Source organism: Lissotriton helveticus, chromosome 2_1, assembly GCF_964261635.1.
Source record: "Lissotriton helveticus chromosome 2_1, aLisHel1.1, whole genome shotgun sequence".
NCBI lineage: Eukaryota > Metazoa > Chordata > Amphibia > Caudata > Salamandridae > Lissotriton > Lissotriton helveticus.
Genome location: NC_136059.1, coordinates 151,999,974 through 152,012,802, shown reverse-complemented (window position 1 = coordinate 152,012,802; position 12,829 = coordinate 151,999,974). Strand labels below are relative to the sequence as shown.

General features: G+C 49.6%; 1 protein-coding gene across 1 annotated transcript in view; it reads left to right on the top strand.

The window, feature by feature from the left end:
• LOC144820085 (uncharacterized) overlaps nucleotides 1-12,829 on the top strand; it is a 395,659-nt gene that overhangs the window by 233,839 nt on the left and 148,991 nt on the right. The gene's annotated exons all lie outside the window — the stretch shown is intronic.

Below are 12,829 nucleotides of genomic sequence, written 5' to 3'. Positions count from 1 at the left end.
CCACTCGACGCACCATCCCGGCCAATTGCCACGTGGCTAGCGGCCATCTTGGCGACGAAACCTACGATTTACACCGCTGGTCTGGTTGCTCCAGACTGGCTCTTGCTCCCCTGAAAAGGAGCACCCGCTCTGACCTTGCTGGTCCAAGTGAGAAGCTTGAATCACTTCCTGCGTGGCTTGCTTTAGCCAAGGCCTGTTTGCATCAATCAAGTTGCCGATACCGCCATCAGCGAGAGCCTTTGTGGGACAGCTCGTGACCAATGCCTGGACGTCCTTGACCTCTTCGTGTCCACGTGGCTGCAGAGACAATCTTCATGACATCACCTGTTTGCACCCGACATTGACTGGTTCCTTCCTGGTTCCACGGTAGTCACTGGCTAGTGACTTTGAACATTGTCCTCTCTGCTTTCAGGTCTTCACCTCTTCAGATCCACCCTTGGATCCACCGGAACTCTTCACATCGAGCCGCCTGCAGCATCTTCAGCTCCAAGCACCATCGACCTGCGTGACGAAACCCGACACTACTTCGACCCTATGCACCCGCTTCCTGTGGGTGAGGTAACTCAGCAACGCCGGTGTTCCCACACTGGTACACACCTCTAGTGTCTGTGTCTAAAGTTTCATCCTCCTAGGTCACTTGGAAGGTTCCTAAATAACTAACTTTGTAACTTTTACGCACCATTGACATTGCATTGGTACATGCGTGCACTTTCCGCACAGCACCCGAGTCCTGCGGGCCTTTCCCGACTTCATCACTGCTAGTCCCGAACAGCTCCAGCGATTCCCCAGGCCCTAGGCCTCTTCACTTTCCCCATAGTGGTCCTTATACCACTATTTTAGTATATGGTTTAGGTGGCCCCTAGGGCTCATCCATATTCGTGCAACTTTTGTATATTTAAACTGTGTTTTGTTTTAACGCATATGCTTCTGTGCTCATAAAGAGTATAGGGTATCTTTGTAGAAATAAATCTATATATATTTTCAATATATATCTGTGTGGTGTCCTTTCATTTGGTATTCAAGGGGATTGTGTATGGTAAAACAGCTTGCTTCACATGCCTTTACAGAGTTTAGCCTAAGACTGCTTAGTCCATGCTACCCCTAGGATAGCTTGTCTATAAGGTTGACTTTACAACCTGCACCATAAGGGTTGCTTGGCATGGTACAAGGTGATCACTAGAACTAGTGAGCATCATATACCAGGCCAACTTCTCACATTGGTGAGCAGCGGATGGGGATTTGAGCTTGCTGTTGTTTTACCATTACAATCTTTAAGAGTATCATTTGAAAGATCATACAGGTACCTGATAGGTACACTAAAACAAGACTAGTATACTTAAGTTCTACTGAACTTAGTTGTTGTAGAGGATAGGGAGTAGCACACCCTGACTACAACTACTAGATAGGTTTGGTAGGAAAACACAAGTGTAGGTAGATTGCAACACATCCACCACATTAGAGCAATGTCTGGAGCAGAGGGATCCACTGGACCTATCTCTGTTGAGAGTGACCCTCCAAGGGCACCATCCAAATTTGCTATCTTTCCTTTTAAGGAACTGAGGCAGCTGTGTTCCATGAGAGGAATCAAAACAGGTCCTACTCCTACAGCAGGACACCTCAGAGAGCTGTTAGACCAGTCTGAAGCTCTAAAGACCCCCAAACCAGGCCCCTCAGGGACTGGAGATGGAGGCTCTCCCACTGAAGATGATAGCACTGATGCCCCTGCCCCTGTTATCCACATAGATGAGGAAGACCAGGTCACTGGAGATACTCAGCCAGAGGATAAGGAAGAAGAGGAGGAGGAGGAGGAAAGTGGATCTGATGATGAGAGAAATAGCCAGGTGTTAGTCAGCAGGCTTACCCAGGCTAACTTAAGCTTATTTGGGACTGAAGGTGGGTCCAACCCATTCAGACCCCCAAATGGACTTAACCAGGAGCATAGGAGGATGAGGAATCACTCAGGTGAATCCAATACTTCCCATGTTTCTAGAGGTTCTCATGGCAACTCCAGAAGGGAGTTGACTAGCCCTCAGAGAAGGGAACATGAGGCCAAAATGAGAGAGGCTGAACTTAGGATCCAGAAGCAAGAATTAGAAGTTGCCCTGGCCAAAGAGAAACTTGCTAGAGCAAGGCAGCCTAGAGAGAGTGGATTCGGATCCACTGGTGGCAGCACTATCCCTAAGGATAAAGACAGGTCCTATGACAATAGAAACCTGAGTAAGATTGTGCCCCCCTACAAAGTTGGGGATGATATCCACAAGTGGATGACTGCACTTGAGAGAGCTTGCAAAGTACAGCAGGTCCCTCAGGAGCAGTGGGCAGCAATCTTGTGGCTCTCCTTTGAAGGTAGAGGCCGAGACAGACTCCTCACAGTTAGTGATGGGGATTCTAGAAACTACCTAGTCCTGAAGAGTGCTCTGATTGATGGGTTAGGCTTAACCACTGAACAGTACAGGTTAATGTTCAGAGATACCCAGAAGACACAGACTCAGGACTGGTCTGAAGTTGTTGAATGTGCCACTAAGGCTCTGGAGGGCTGGTTGCTGGGAAGTAAGGTTACAGACTATGAAGGATTGTATAATTTGCTTATGAGAGAACAGATTTTAAATAACTGTCAGAACCAGCAGTTGCATCAACATTTGGTTGACTCAGATCTAACCTCTCCCCAAGAATTGGGAAAGAGGGCAGACAAATGGGTTAGAACCAGAGTTAAGCAAAAGAATCAGAACCAGAACCAGGGTGGTGACCAAATGAAAACAGACCAGAAGGGTGGGGAGCAGAAAGCTAAAGACCAGAAGTCTTCAACAGGGCCCCAAACTAATACTGAGGGTGGGTCCCAAACTTCCAAGAAGAAGAAGAAAGAAGGTCAAAGAAAACCCTGGTGTAGCTTTTGCAAAAACACCACTCACTGGACAAGTGATTGTAAAAAGGGTGGAGCCCCCAACACTGCAGCCCCTAAGGCACCTGCACCCACTAGTACAGTTGGCAGTGTTGGTCCACAGACTAAGGGGGTAGTGGGTATCACCTTGGGAACTGATGGAGATTCTGGCCTAGTCAGAACTCCTACACAGGCTGTTCTGATCTGTGATGGGGAGATTGATTTTTCCCCTACTGTCAGTCCCAATAATTTGGGCAAGTACAGACAGACACCTCTGATTAATGAAAAAGTGGCTCAAGCAAACAGGGACACATGTGCCAGTGTCACTATGGTGACGCCTAGCTTTGTGGACCCTGGACAGTACCTACCAGGTGATAATTACCTGGTGACCAATGCCAGCAATGTCACTACTACACATAGTGTGGCAATTGTTAACTTTTCCTGGGGAGGGGTAACTGGCCTAAAAAGAGTTGTGGTTAGTGCTGATCTCCCAGTAGAATGTTTGTTGGGCAATGACCTGGAGAGCTCTCTATGGTCAGAAGTTGAGTACAGGACTCATGTAGAGATGTTAGGGATATCATCACATGTCCTTGCTGTGACCAGGTCACAGGCCAAAAAGTGCCTCTCTGAACCTCAGGTCTTGGATCCTGGAACAATGGACCAAGTACCTCCCAAGACAAGGAACAGGAGGGTAAAGGCTGTGCCTTCCCAAATGCCTACAAGTGAGGATCAGCCTTCACAGGAAGATGATTCTGAGACCCCTGAAGGAACTGTCCCTATAGAGCCTGAACCTGATCAGGTTGAGTTTCTGGGGACAGGGGGACCTTCTAGGGCAGACTTGGGGCAGGCTCAGTTATCCTGCCCTTCTCTTGAACCCCTCAGACAGCAGGCTGCTGCTGAGGCTGCTGGGAATGCTCAAGGTACCCATAAGGTTTATTGGGATGATGGGCTCCTTTATTCAGAGGGTCGAGACCCCAAGCCTGGTACAACCAGGAGGTTGGTCATACCTCTGCAATTTAGGGGCTTCCTTCTTACCTTGGCACACGATATTCCCTTAGCAGGACACCTAGGCCAGAACAAAACATGGGACAGACTTGTCTGTCACTTTCACTGGCCTCACATGTCAGAAAATACAAAGGAGTTTTGTCGCTCCTGTGTAACCTGCCAAGCAAGTGGCAAAGCAGGTGGTACCACAAAGGCCCCCCTGATACCACTACCTGTGGTGGGGGTGCCCTTTGAAAGGGTAGGGATTGACATTGTTGGACCAATGGATCCCCCTACAGCATCTGGGCACAGATTCATACTGGTGGTGGTGGACCATGCCACCAGGTACCCAGAGGCAATTCCACTTAGGACCACAACAGCTCCTGTTGTGGCCAGGGCCTTACTTGGAGTTTTCTCCAGAGTGGGGTTTCCTAAAGAGGTAGTATCTGATAGAGGTGCAAACTTCATGTCAGGATACTTGACAGCTATGTGGAAGGAATGTGGTGTCAACTACAAGTTCTCCACTCCCTATCATCCACAGTGCAATGGGCTTGTTGAAAGATTTAACAAGACCCTAAAGGGCATGATCAAAGGATTACCTGAAAAGCTCAGGCGAAGATGGGATATCCTCCTGCCCTGCCTTCTGTTTTCTTACAGAGAGGTCCCACAAAAGGGGGTTGGCTTCAGCCCCTTTGAGTTGTTGTTTGGGCACCCTGTAAGAGGACCCCTATGTCTGGTGAGGGAAGGATGGGAGTTACCTCTCAAAAAGCCCAAGCAAGACATAGTGGATTATGTACTTGGTCTCCGCTCCAGGATGGCTGAGTATATGGAGAAGGCATCCAAAAACCTTGAGGCTAGCCAGGAATTACAGAAAGCCTGGCATGACGAAAAGGCTGTCCTGACTGAGTACCAGCCTGGACAGAAGGTATGGGTGTTGGAGCCCGTGGCCCCAGCAGCACTCCAAGACAAATGGTCTGGACCCCATACAATTCTTGAAAAGAAGGGAGAGGTTACCTACTTGGTGGACCTAGGAACTCCCAGGAGCCCCCACAGGGTGCTCCACGTTAACAGGCTGAAAGCATATGTTGACAGGAGAGACATGGGCTTGCTCATGGCTACAGATGAGGGGCAGGAGGAAGAGAGTGACCCTCTCCCAGACCTGCTGACTCAGAATCCTGAGGATGGCTCAGTTGACGGTGTGGCCTTAGATGGCAGCCTCACAGAACATCAGCAACATGACTGTAGACAGGTTTTGCAGTCATATCGACATATGTTCTCCCTGACACCCAGTCAGACTAACTGGTGTACCCATGTGGTGGACACTGGTGATAGTCTTCCTGTAAAGAACAAAATTTACAGGCAGCCTGACCATGTCAGAGACTGTATCAAGGCTGAGGTACAAAAGATGCTGGAATTAGGTGTCATTGAGCCTTCAGAGAGCCCCTGGGCTAGCCCAGTGGTTCTGGTCCCCAAACCTCACACCAAAGATGGAAAGAGAGAGATGAGGTTCTGTGTGGATTACAGAGGACTCACTGCTGTCACTAGGACAGATGCACACCCAATTCCAAGGGCAGATGAGCTCATAGACAAATTGGCTTCTATCAATCAATCAATCAAAGCATTTATATAGCGCACTACTCACCCAGAGGGTCTCAAGGCGCTAGGGGAGGGGGGTCCGCTACTGCTCGAACAGCCAGGTCTTGAGTTGCTTCCTGAAGGCGAGGTGGTCCTGGGTCAGGCGGAGGTGAGTCGGGAGGGAGTTCCATGTCTTGGCGGCGAGGTAGGTGAAGGACCGTCCCCCTGTGGTGGCTCTTCGGATGCGGGGGACGGTGGCGAGGGCGTGGCCGGTCGATCAGAGCTGGCGTTTGGGAGCGTAGAAGTTGAGGCGACTGTTGAGGTACCCTGGGCCTTGGTTGTGTAGGGCTTTGCGTGCGTGGGTGAGGAGACGGAAGGTGATTCTCTTGTTGACCGGGAGCCAGTGCAGGTCTCTCAGGTGTCCGGAGATGTGGCTGCGACGGGGGATGTCCAGGATGAGTCGTGCTGAGGCGTTCTGGATCCGCTGGAGTCTCTTCTGGAGTTTGGCGGTGGTTCCGGCGTAGAGGGAGCTGCCGTAGTCCAGGCGGCTGGTGACGAGGGCCTGGGTGACCGTCTTCCTGGTCTCGGTGGGGATCCACCGGAAGATCTTACGTAGCATGCGCAGGATGTTGAAGCACGACGAGGAGACGGCGTTGACTTGTCTGGTCATGGAGAGGGAGGAGTCCAGGATGCCAAGTATTTGAGCACATTTGACTTGACAGCTGGCTACTGGCAAATCAGGTTAGCTGAGGAGTCTAAAGCCAAGACAGCATTTTCTACCCCCAGTGGGCATTATCAGTTTGTGGTGATGCCCTTTGGTTTGAAAAATGCACCTGCCACCTTCCAAAGGTTGGTGAATCAAGTCCTTACTGGGTTGGATGACTTTTGTGCAGCATATCTGGACGATATTGCTGTCTTCAGCTCCACCTGGGAGGATCACCTGGTCCACCTGAAGGAAGTGCTAGAGGCTCTGCAAAACGCAGGCCTCACTATCAAGGCAACCAAGTGCCAGATAGGGCAGAGTAAGGTTGTGTACTTGGGCCACCTTGTGGGTGGAGGCCAAGTTCAACTACTGGAGAGTAAGATTCAGACCATAAAGGACTGGACTCCTCCAACTACCCAGACTCAGGTCAGAGCTTTCTTGGGCCTGACTGGGTACTACAGGAAGTTTGTTAAGAGCTATGGGTCCATTGTGACTCCTCTTAATGATCTGACATCTAAGAAGATGCCCAAAAAGGTTCAGTGGACAGTAAGCTGTCAAAAGGCATTTGATGACCTGAAGAAGGCCATGTGCTCTGCACCTATCCTGAAGAGTCCTGACTACTCAAGAGAGTTTATTGTCCAAAAAGATGCTTCTGAGTTGGGAGTTGGGAGCTGTGCTTTCACAACTTAATGTAGATGGTCAAGACCAACCCATTGCTTTCATTAGCAGAAGGCTGACCCCCAGAGAGAAACGTTGGTCAGCCATTGAGAGGGAGGCCTTTGTTGTGGTGTAGGCCCTGAAGAAGTTGAGACCATACTTGTTTGGCACTCACTTCAAGATTCAGACTGACCATAAGCCCCTCTTATGGCTTAATCAGATGAAGGGTGAAAACCCCATACTGCTCAGGTGGTCCATTTCCCTACAGGGGATGGACTTTACAGTGGAGCACCGCCCAGGGACTGACCATGGTAATGCAGATGGTCTATCCAGGTACTTCCACTTAGAACATGAAGACACAACTGGTCAAGGTTAGTCTAATGTCCCTGCATTTGGGGGGGGGGGGTTGTGTAGGAGAGTAGGGTCTGCTATCCGATGGTCACCCCAAATTTTTGCTTTTTGCTTCACTGGTTTATGACTTAATGTGGCTGTGGACCTGCTAATCAGACCCACAGCCTGCTGTTCTCTCTCTAAATTGTAACCCATGCACTTTAAGTGCATAACGAAATTGGAACTGGTTCACCTTATTGGCCCCTGTAACAGTGTACCCAGGTACCCAGGGCATAGGTGCTTCCAAGGCCTACCAGGGGCTGCAGCACGTATTGTGCCACCCCTGGCCTGGCCTCCATATTTGACTCAACTGGCTGAACACTCAGCTGGGGTAAGTCGGTGTAACCACCCCTTACTTAGGTGTAGTATGCCTATACCTAACCTAAAATGGACACATATGTTCCTATCAGCCACTCCTATGGAAGGCCTCATCAATCCTGGAGGCAGAGTGCTTGGAAATATGTGAGATGGTGCTCTGGCATGAGCTGAGCCTGTCTGCAGCTTTCGGAACCATGTCCTTTAGCTGTTTCATGATACTGCCATACCATATACTCTTAAGTGCATTATAATCCTCGCGGTTAAATGCTATCTTGGGTTTGGCTTTATCAAAACATGTCGAGTAAGGTGTCATACGAATTGGAATACTACCCCCTCGGGGGTAGCATTCCACCCTTCTAGAGGGACGCGACATGTACCTAACCTGAACCCCGGTTAAAGTTAAACAGAGCCTCAGCATCACAAAATGGATGCTGCCACCACAGACACAAGTCTGACCTCCTGACAGGATTTTGTGTATTGGGTAGGACAGGGCTGAATAGAATCAGACATGCCTGGGGCACAAAAGGTGTCCCCGTGCATATGCCAGTTCAAACCGGTGCTGGGGCTTTCCAGCCCCAGTCCTGGCGCGAACTGGACAAAGGAAAGGGGGTGTAACCACTCCCCTTCCTGGTCCCACCCAGAGGAGGACCTAGTAGGTGATCCGGCCCCCAGAATTGGAATAAGAGTGGGAGCTGTGTCCTGAGACTTCAGATCATCCTGAATCAACTTGAAACAAAGAAGACGACTGGACTTCGACATTCTGCTGCACAGAAGACTGAAGAGCATCTCCCTTGTGGCCTAGGAGTGGCCACCCTGTGAACACAGGCACCATCCAGCAACTCGATGTCTGCTTTGCCGCCGCCGGAGCCCGAGCCCAGAGCCTGACAAGACCCAGACTCCCAGACATCTCACAGCCCAATCCACAGTCCCTGCAAAGAAGGGACCCGTGGAGGCACCGAGAGACGTGGGACCGGACCTCTTGAAGGACCCCCGAGAAGCTGACTGCGCAGCACCCGAGGCACCCTGGATGCTGTGCTTTGGGGTTTGAGAAGCCCCAACCTCGAGCAGCTTTTGCACCGAAGATCAGCCCCCCAGCATCTCCACGATCTGCGTGGGGCCCTTTTGCACTGTGCCACTCGACGCGCCATCCCGGCCACTTGCCACGTGGCTAGCGGCCATCTTGGCAACGAAACCTACGATTTACACCACTGGTCTGGTTGCTCCAGACTGGCCCTTGCTCCCCTGAAAAGGAGCACCCGCTCTGACCTTGCTAGTCCGAGTGAGAAGCTTGAATCACTTCCTGCGTGGCTTTCTTTAGCCAAGGCCTGTTTTCTTCAATCAAGTTGCCGACACCGCCATCAGCGAGCGCCTTTGTGGGACAGCTCGTGACCAACGCCTGGACATCCTTGACCTCTTCGTGTCCACGTGGCTGCAGAGACAATCTTCACGACATTACCTGTTTGCACCCGGCATTGCCTGGTTCCTTCCTGGTTCCACGGTAGTCACTGGCTAGTAACTTTGAACATTGTCCCCTCTGCTTTCAGGTCTTCGCCTCTTCAGATCCACCCTTGGATCCACCGGAACTCTTCACATCGAGCCGCCTGCAGCATCTTCAGCTCCAAGCACCATCGACCTGCGTGACGAAACCCGACACTACTTCGACCCTATGCACCCGCTTCCTGTGGGTGAGGTAACTCAACACCGCAGGTGTTCCAACACTGGTACACACCTCTAGTGTCTGTGTCTAAAGTTTCATCCTCCTAGGTCACTCGGAAGGTTCCTTAATAACTAACTTTGTAACTTTTACGCACCATTGACATTGCATTGGTACATGCGTGCACTTTCCGCACTGCACCCGAGTCCTGCGGGCCTTTCCCGACTTCATCACTGCTAGTCCCGAACAGCTCCAGTGATTCCCCAGGCCCTAGGCCTCTTCACTTTCCCCATAGTGGTCCTTATACCACTATTTTAGTATATGGTTTAGGTGGCCCCTAGGGCTCATCCATATTCGTGCAACTTTTGTATATTTAAACTGTGTTTTGTTTTAACGCATATGCTTCTGTGCTCATAAAGAGTATAGGGTATTTTTGTAGAAATAAATCTATATATATTTTCAATATATATCTGTGTGGTGTCCTTTCATTTGGTATTCAAGGGGATTGTGTATGGTAAAACAGCTTGCTTCACATGCCTTTACAGAGTTTAGCCTAAGACTGCTTAGTCCATGCTACCCCTAGGATAGCTTGTCTATAAGGTTGACTTTACAACCTGCACCATAAGGGTTGCTTGGCATGGTACCAGGTGATCACTAGAACTAGTGAGCATTATATACCAGGCCAACTTCTCACATAGGCCAGACGCAGATAGGTGCAGACGAGCTGGCGCATCAGTGGCACATCAACTGTGCGAGACCACTGTGCTCCTGCGGCATGATAGAGGGTTGTCCTGTCAGATCAGGGGGAAGAGTGTTCCACAGCCTGGGCGCCAGGGAGGAAAAGGCTCTCCCTCCCCACCTTACTTTGTGAAAGCGAGGGACTGACAGGAGGTTTTTATTAGAAGAGCGAAGAGTTCTGCTGGGGGAGAAAGAATGTAAGAGGGACCTAATGCCCTCTGAGCCTGAGCCATACAGGGCCCCATGGGCGAGACAGAGGATCTTAAACGAGATCCTAGACTGGATGGGTAGCCAATGTAGATTCTTCCTGGCCAAAGAGGCTGAGGAAAGTCTGGGAAGATTAAGAACCAACCTGGCTGCCGCATTTTGCACTATCTCTAAGCGCTGGATAAGATTCTTATTAATGCCTGAGTAAAGTGCATTACAGTAGTCAAGTCTCGAGGAGACGAGAGCCACAGTGACTTATTTCCGGGCTTCAGGAGAGAGGTAGTGAGCGATCTTTCTCAAGATCCTGATGATACCACAGCAGGTGGAAACCGTCCTACTGACCTGACGGTCGAAGGAGAGCGTGGTATCTATCAGCACACCCAGGTTCCTGGCAGATTGAGAAGGAAGGGGGCAAACCCCGAGGGACGATAGCCACCAGTCACTCGACCAGATATCCTGGTCACCCACGATGATCAGAACTTCTGTCTTCTCTCTGCTTAGCTTCAAGGAGTTCTGAATCATCCATTGAGAGACTGCATCCATGCAGTTCCTGAAGTTAAGAGCAGAGGTACTCACCGATTGAGAGAGGGAGACCATGATCTGGGTGTCGTCAGCGTATGACAGTACCTCTAACCCAAAAGATTTTACTAACCTGGAGAGTGGGGCCACATAGATGTTAAAAAGTGTGGGGCTCAGGAAAGAACCCTGGGGGACCCCACACTGCACAGGCTTGGAAGGGGAAAGGAATTCACCCAGCTTCACCCTCTGTTCTCTTTGGTTAAGGAAAGAGGTCAAAAGGCTTAAAACTGCACCTCCAACACCAATCTCCCTAAGACGTGCAACCAGGACAGATGGAGACAAAGTCGAGCAGGACCAAAAGAGTGGTCTGGCCCATGTCGACCTTCGAGCGGATGTTATTGATGACCACCGTGAGGGCGGACTCAGTGCTATGAGCTCTACGAAAACCGTGTTGAGATGTTATCAGCGAGCTGGAGTCATCCAAGAAGGAACTAAAGTGATGGTTAAGGTGTGACTCAAGTATTTTTGCTGGTGCGGGTAGCAGAGATATTGGGCGGAAGTTCTTCATAACCCCAGGGTTCAACGAGGCCTTTTTCAGGAGAGGCTTAACAACCGCCAATTTCCAGGAAATCGGGAAAGTACCTTTGATAATTGCTAGGTTCATCACCTCTAAAAGGGGAGGGATAACCACCTCCCTACTCTTCTTAAGTATCTTAAGAGGGCAGGGATCCAGAGGGGAACCCAATTTAGTTTTATCAAGGAGCAGGTTAATCCTTTCCAGGGTAAGGAGAGGGAAGTTAAGAAGGCTGGGGCAGGGTACATTCGGCCGGGAGTCAGGAGTGGAAGGGGCAATCAGAGAGGGAGCATCCAATTCGATGTTAAGTAATTCTAGTGATGTATAGATGTCTACTATTTTAGTGTGAAAGAAAGTGGAGATCTTATCACAAAGCTCCTGAGAACCCACTATGGGGTCCAATGTCTGAGGGACAGAAAGGGAGTCTATGATCTTGAACATATCTCTGGGAGAGTTGAGGGAAGCTGTCAGATTAACAAAATGAGCCTTCTTTTCTTCAATTATAGCCAGTTTTTATTCTTTATTCGTTTGTGTATATCGCTCTCCTTGGGATCGAGGTGAGTCCGCCAACACCTCTCCTGTTTTCTACAGCCCTGCCTTAGCAACCTGAGGGAGTCGGAAAACCAGGGTGCGGAAGGTCTCTTTCTGGCAGAGTAGTGCTGTTTAGCAGGGGCCAAGATGTCTACTGCTCCCGAAATAGAGTTGGAAAATTCGAGGGCAGCGGCATTAGTATCCCTCAAAATGAGAGCCCTCAATCTGGTCATAAATTGGGTCAGTGTCTCATTATTGACCTCCCTATAATTCCTTCTTAATTCCCACTTCCTACGGTCGGTGGAGGTGGGGACGGAATGATAGAATTTAAGCTACAACGGAACGGCCAGATGATCTGACCACGCCAGAGGGATAAGGGAACCTATCTTTAATCTGGGCTCATTAGAAAAAACTCCATCCAGCGTGTGGCCGGCAGAATGGGTGGGGCTATCCACAAGTTGCATCAGGCCACACGAGGCTAACGTTTCCACCAAGAAAGAAGTATCACTGGAGTTCGAATTTTCAAGGTGATAATTGAAGTCACCCAGCAGGGTGATGTTAGGTCTATCAATAAAAGATTCTAAAATCTTCGGTAGTTCATGACTAAAGGCAGACCTGGGGCCAGGAGGCCTGTAGAACAAAAGGCTGGAGAAAGAAACTGTGGGAGTAGAGTTAAGAGAAAAATATATAGCCTGACAAGAATCTGTGGAGGTGGAAAGGTGTTTGGTACAACAGATGGAGGAGCTTTTATATAATATACCCAGTCCTCCTCCCCTTCACCCAACTCTGTCCATCCGGGATAAGTTATAGCCAGGACCTGAGGATTCCGACGCCTAAGTTTCCGTGATGAATACCCAGGAAGGTTTCCTGGAGGTAACAAAGTCTTTAAAGGCGATGTTATTTTTAACAACAGTGTAATGCGATTTCCATAAAGTGTGCCAGAAATCAATAAAATAATATAGTTTTCACAAATAGCCCCCCTCTTCAAATAATGCAGTTTTCACTAACACTTGCTCCGAAGGTGCAAAGCTGGGTTCTATAAATAGCAAAGTAGAGTGCCTGAGACAAATAATGCTGTTTTCACTAAAACTTTCCCCAAAG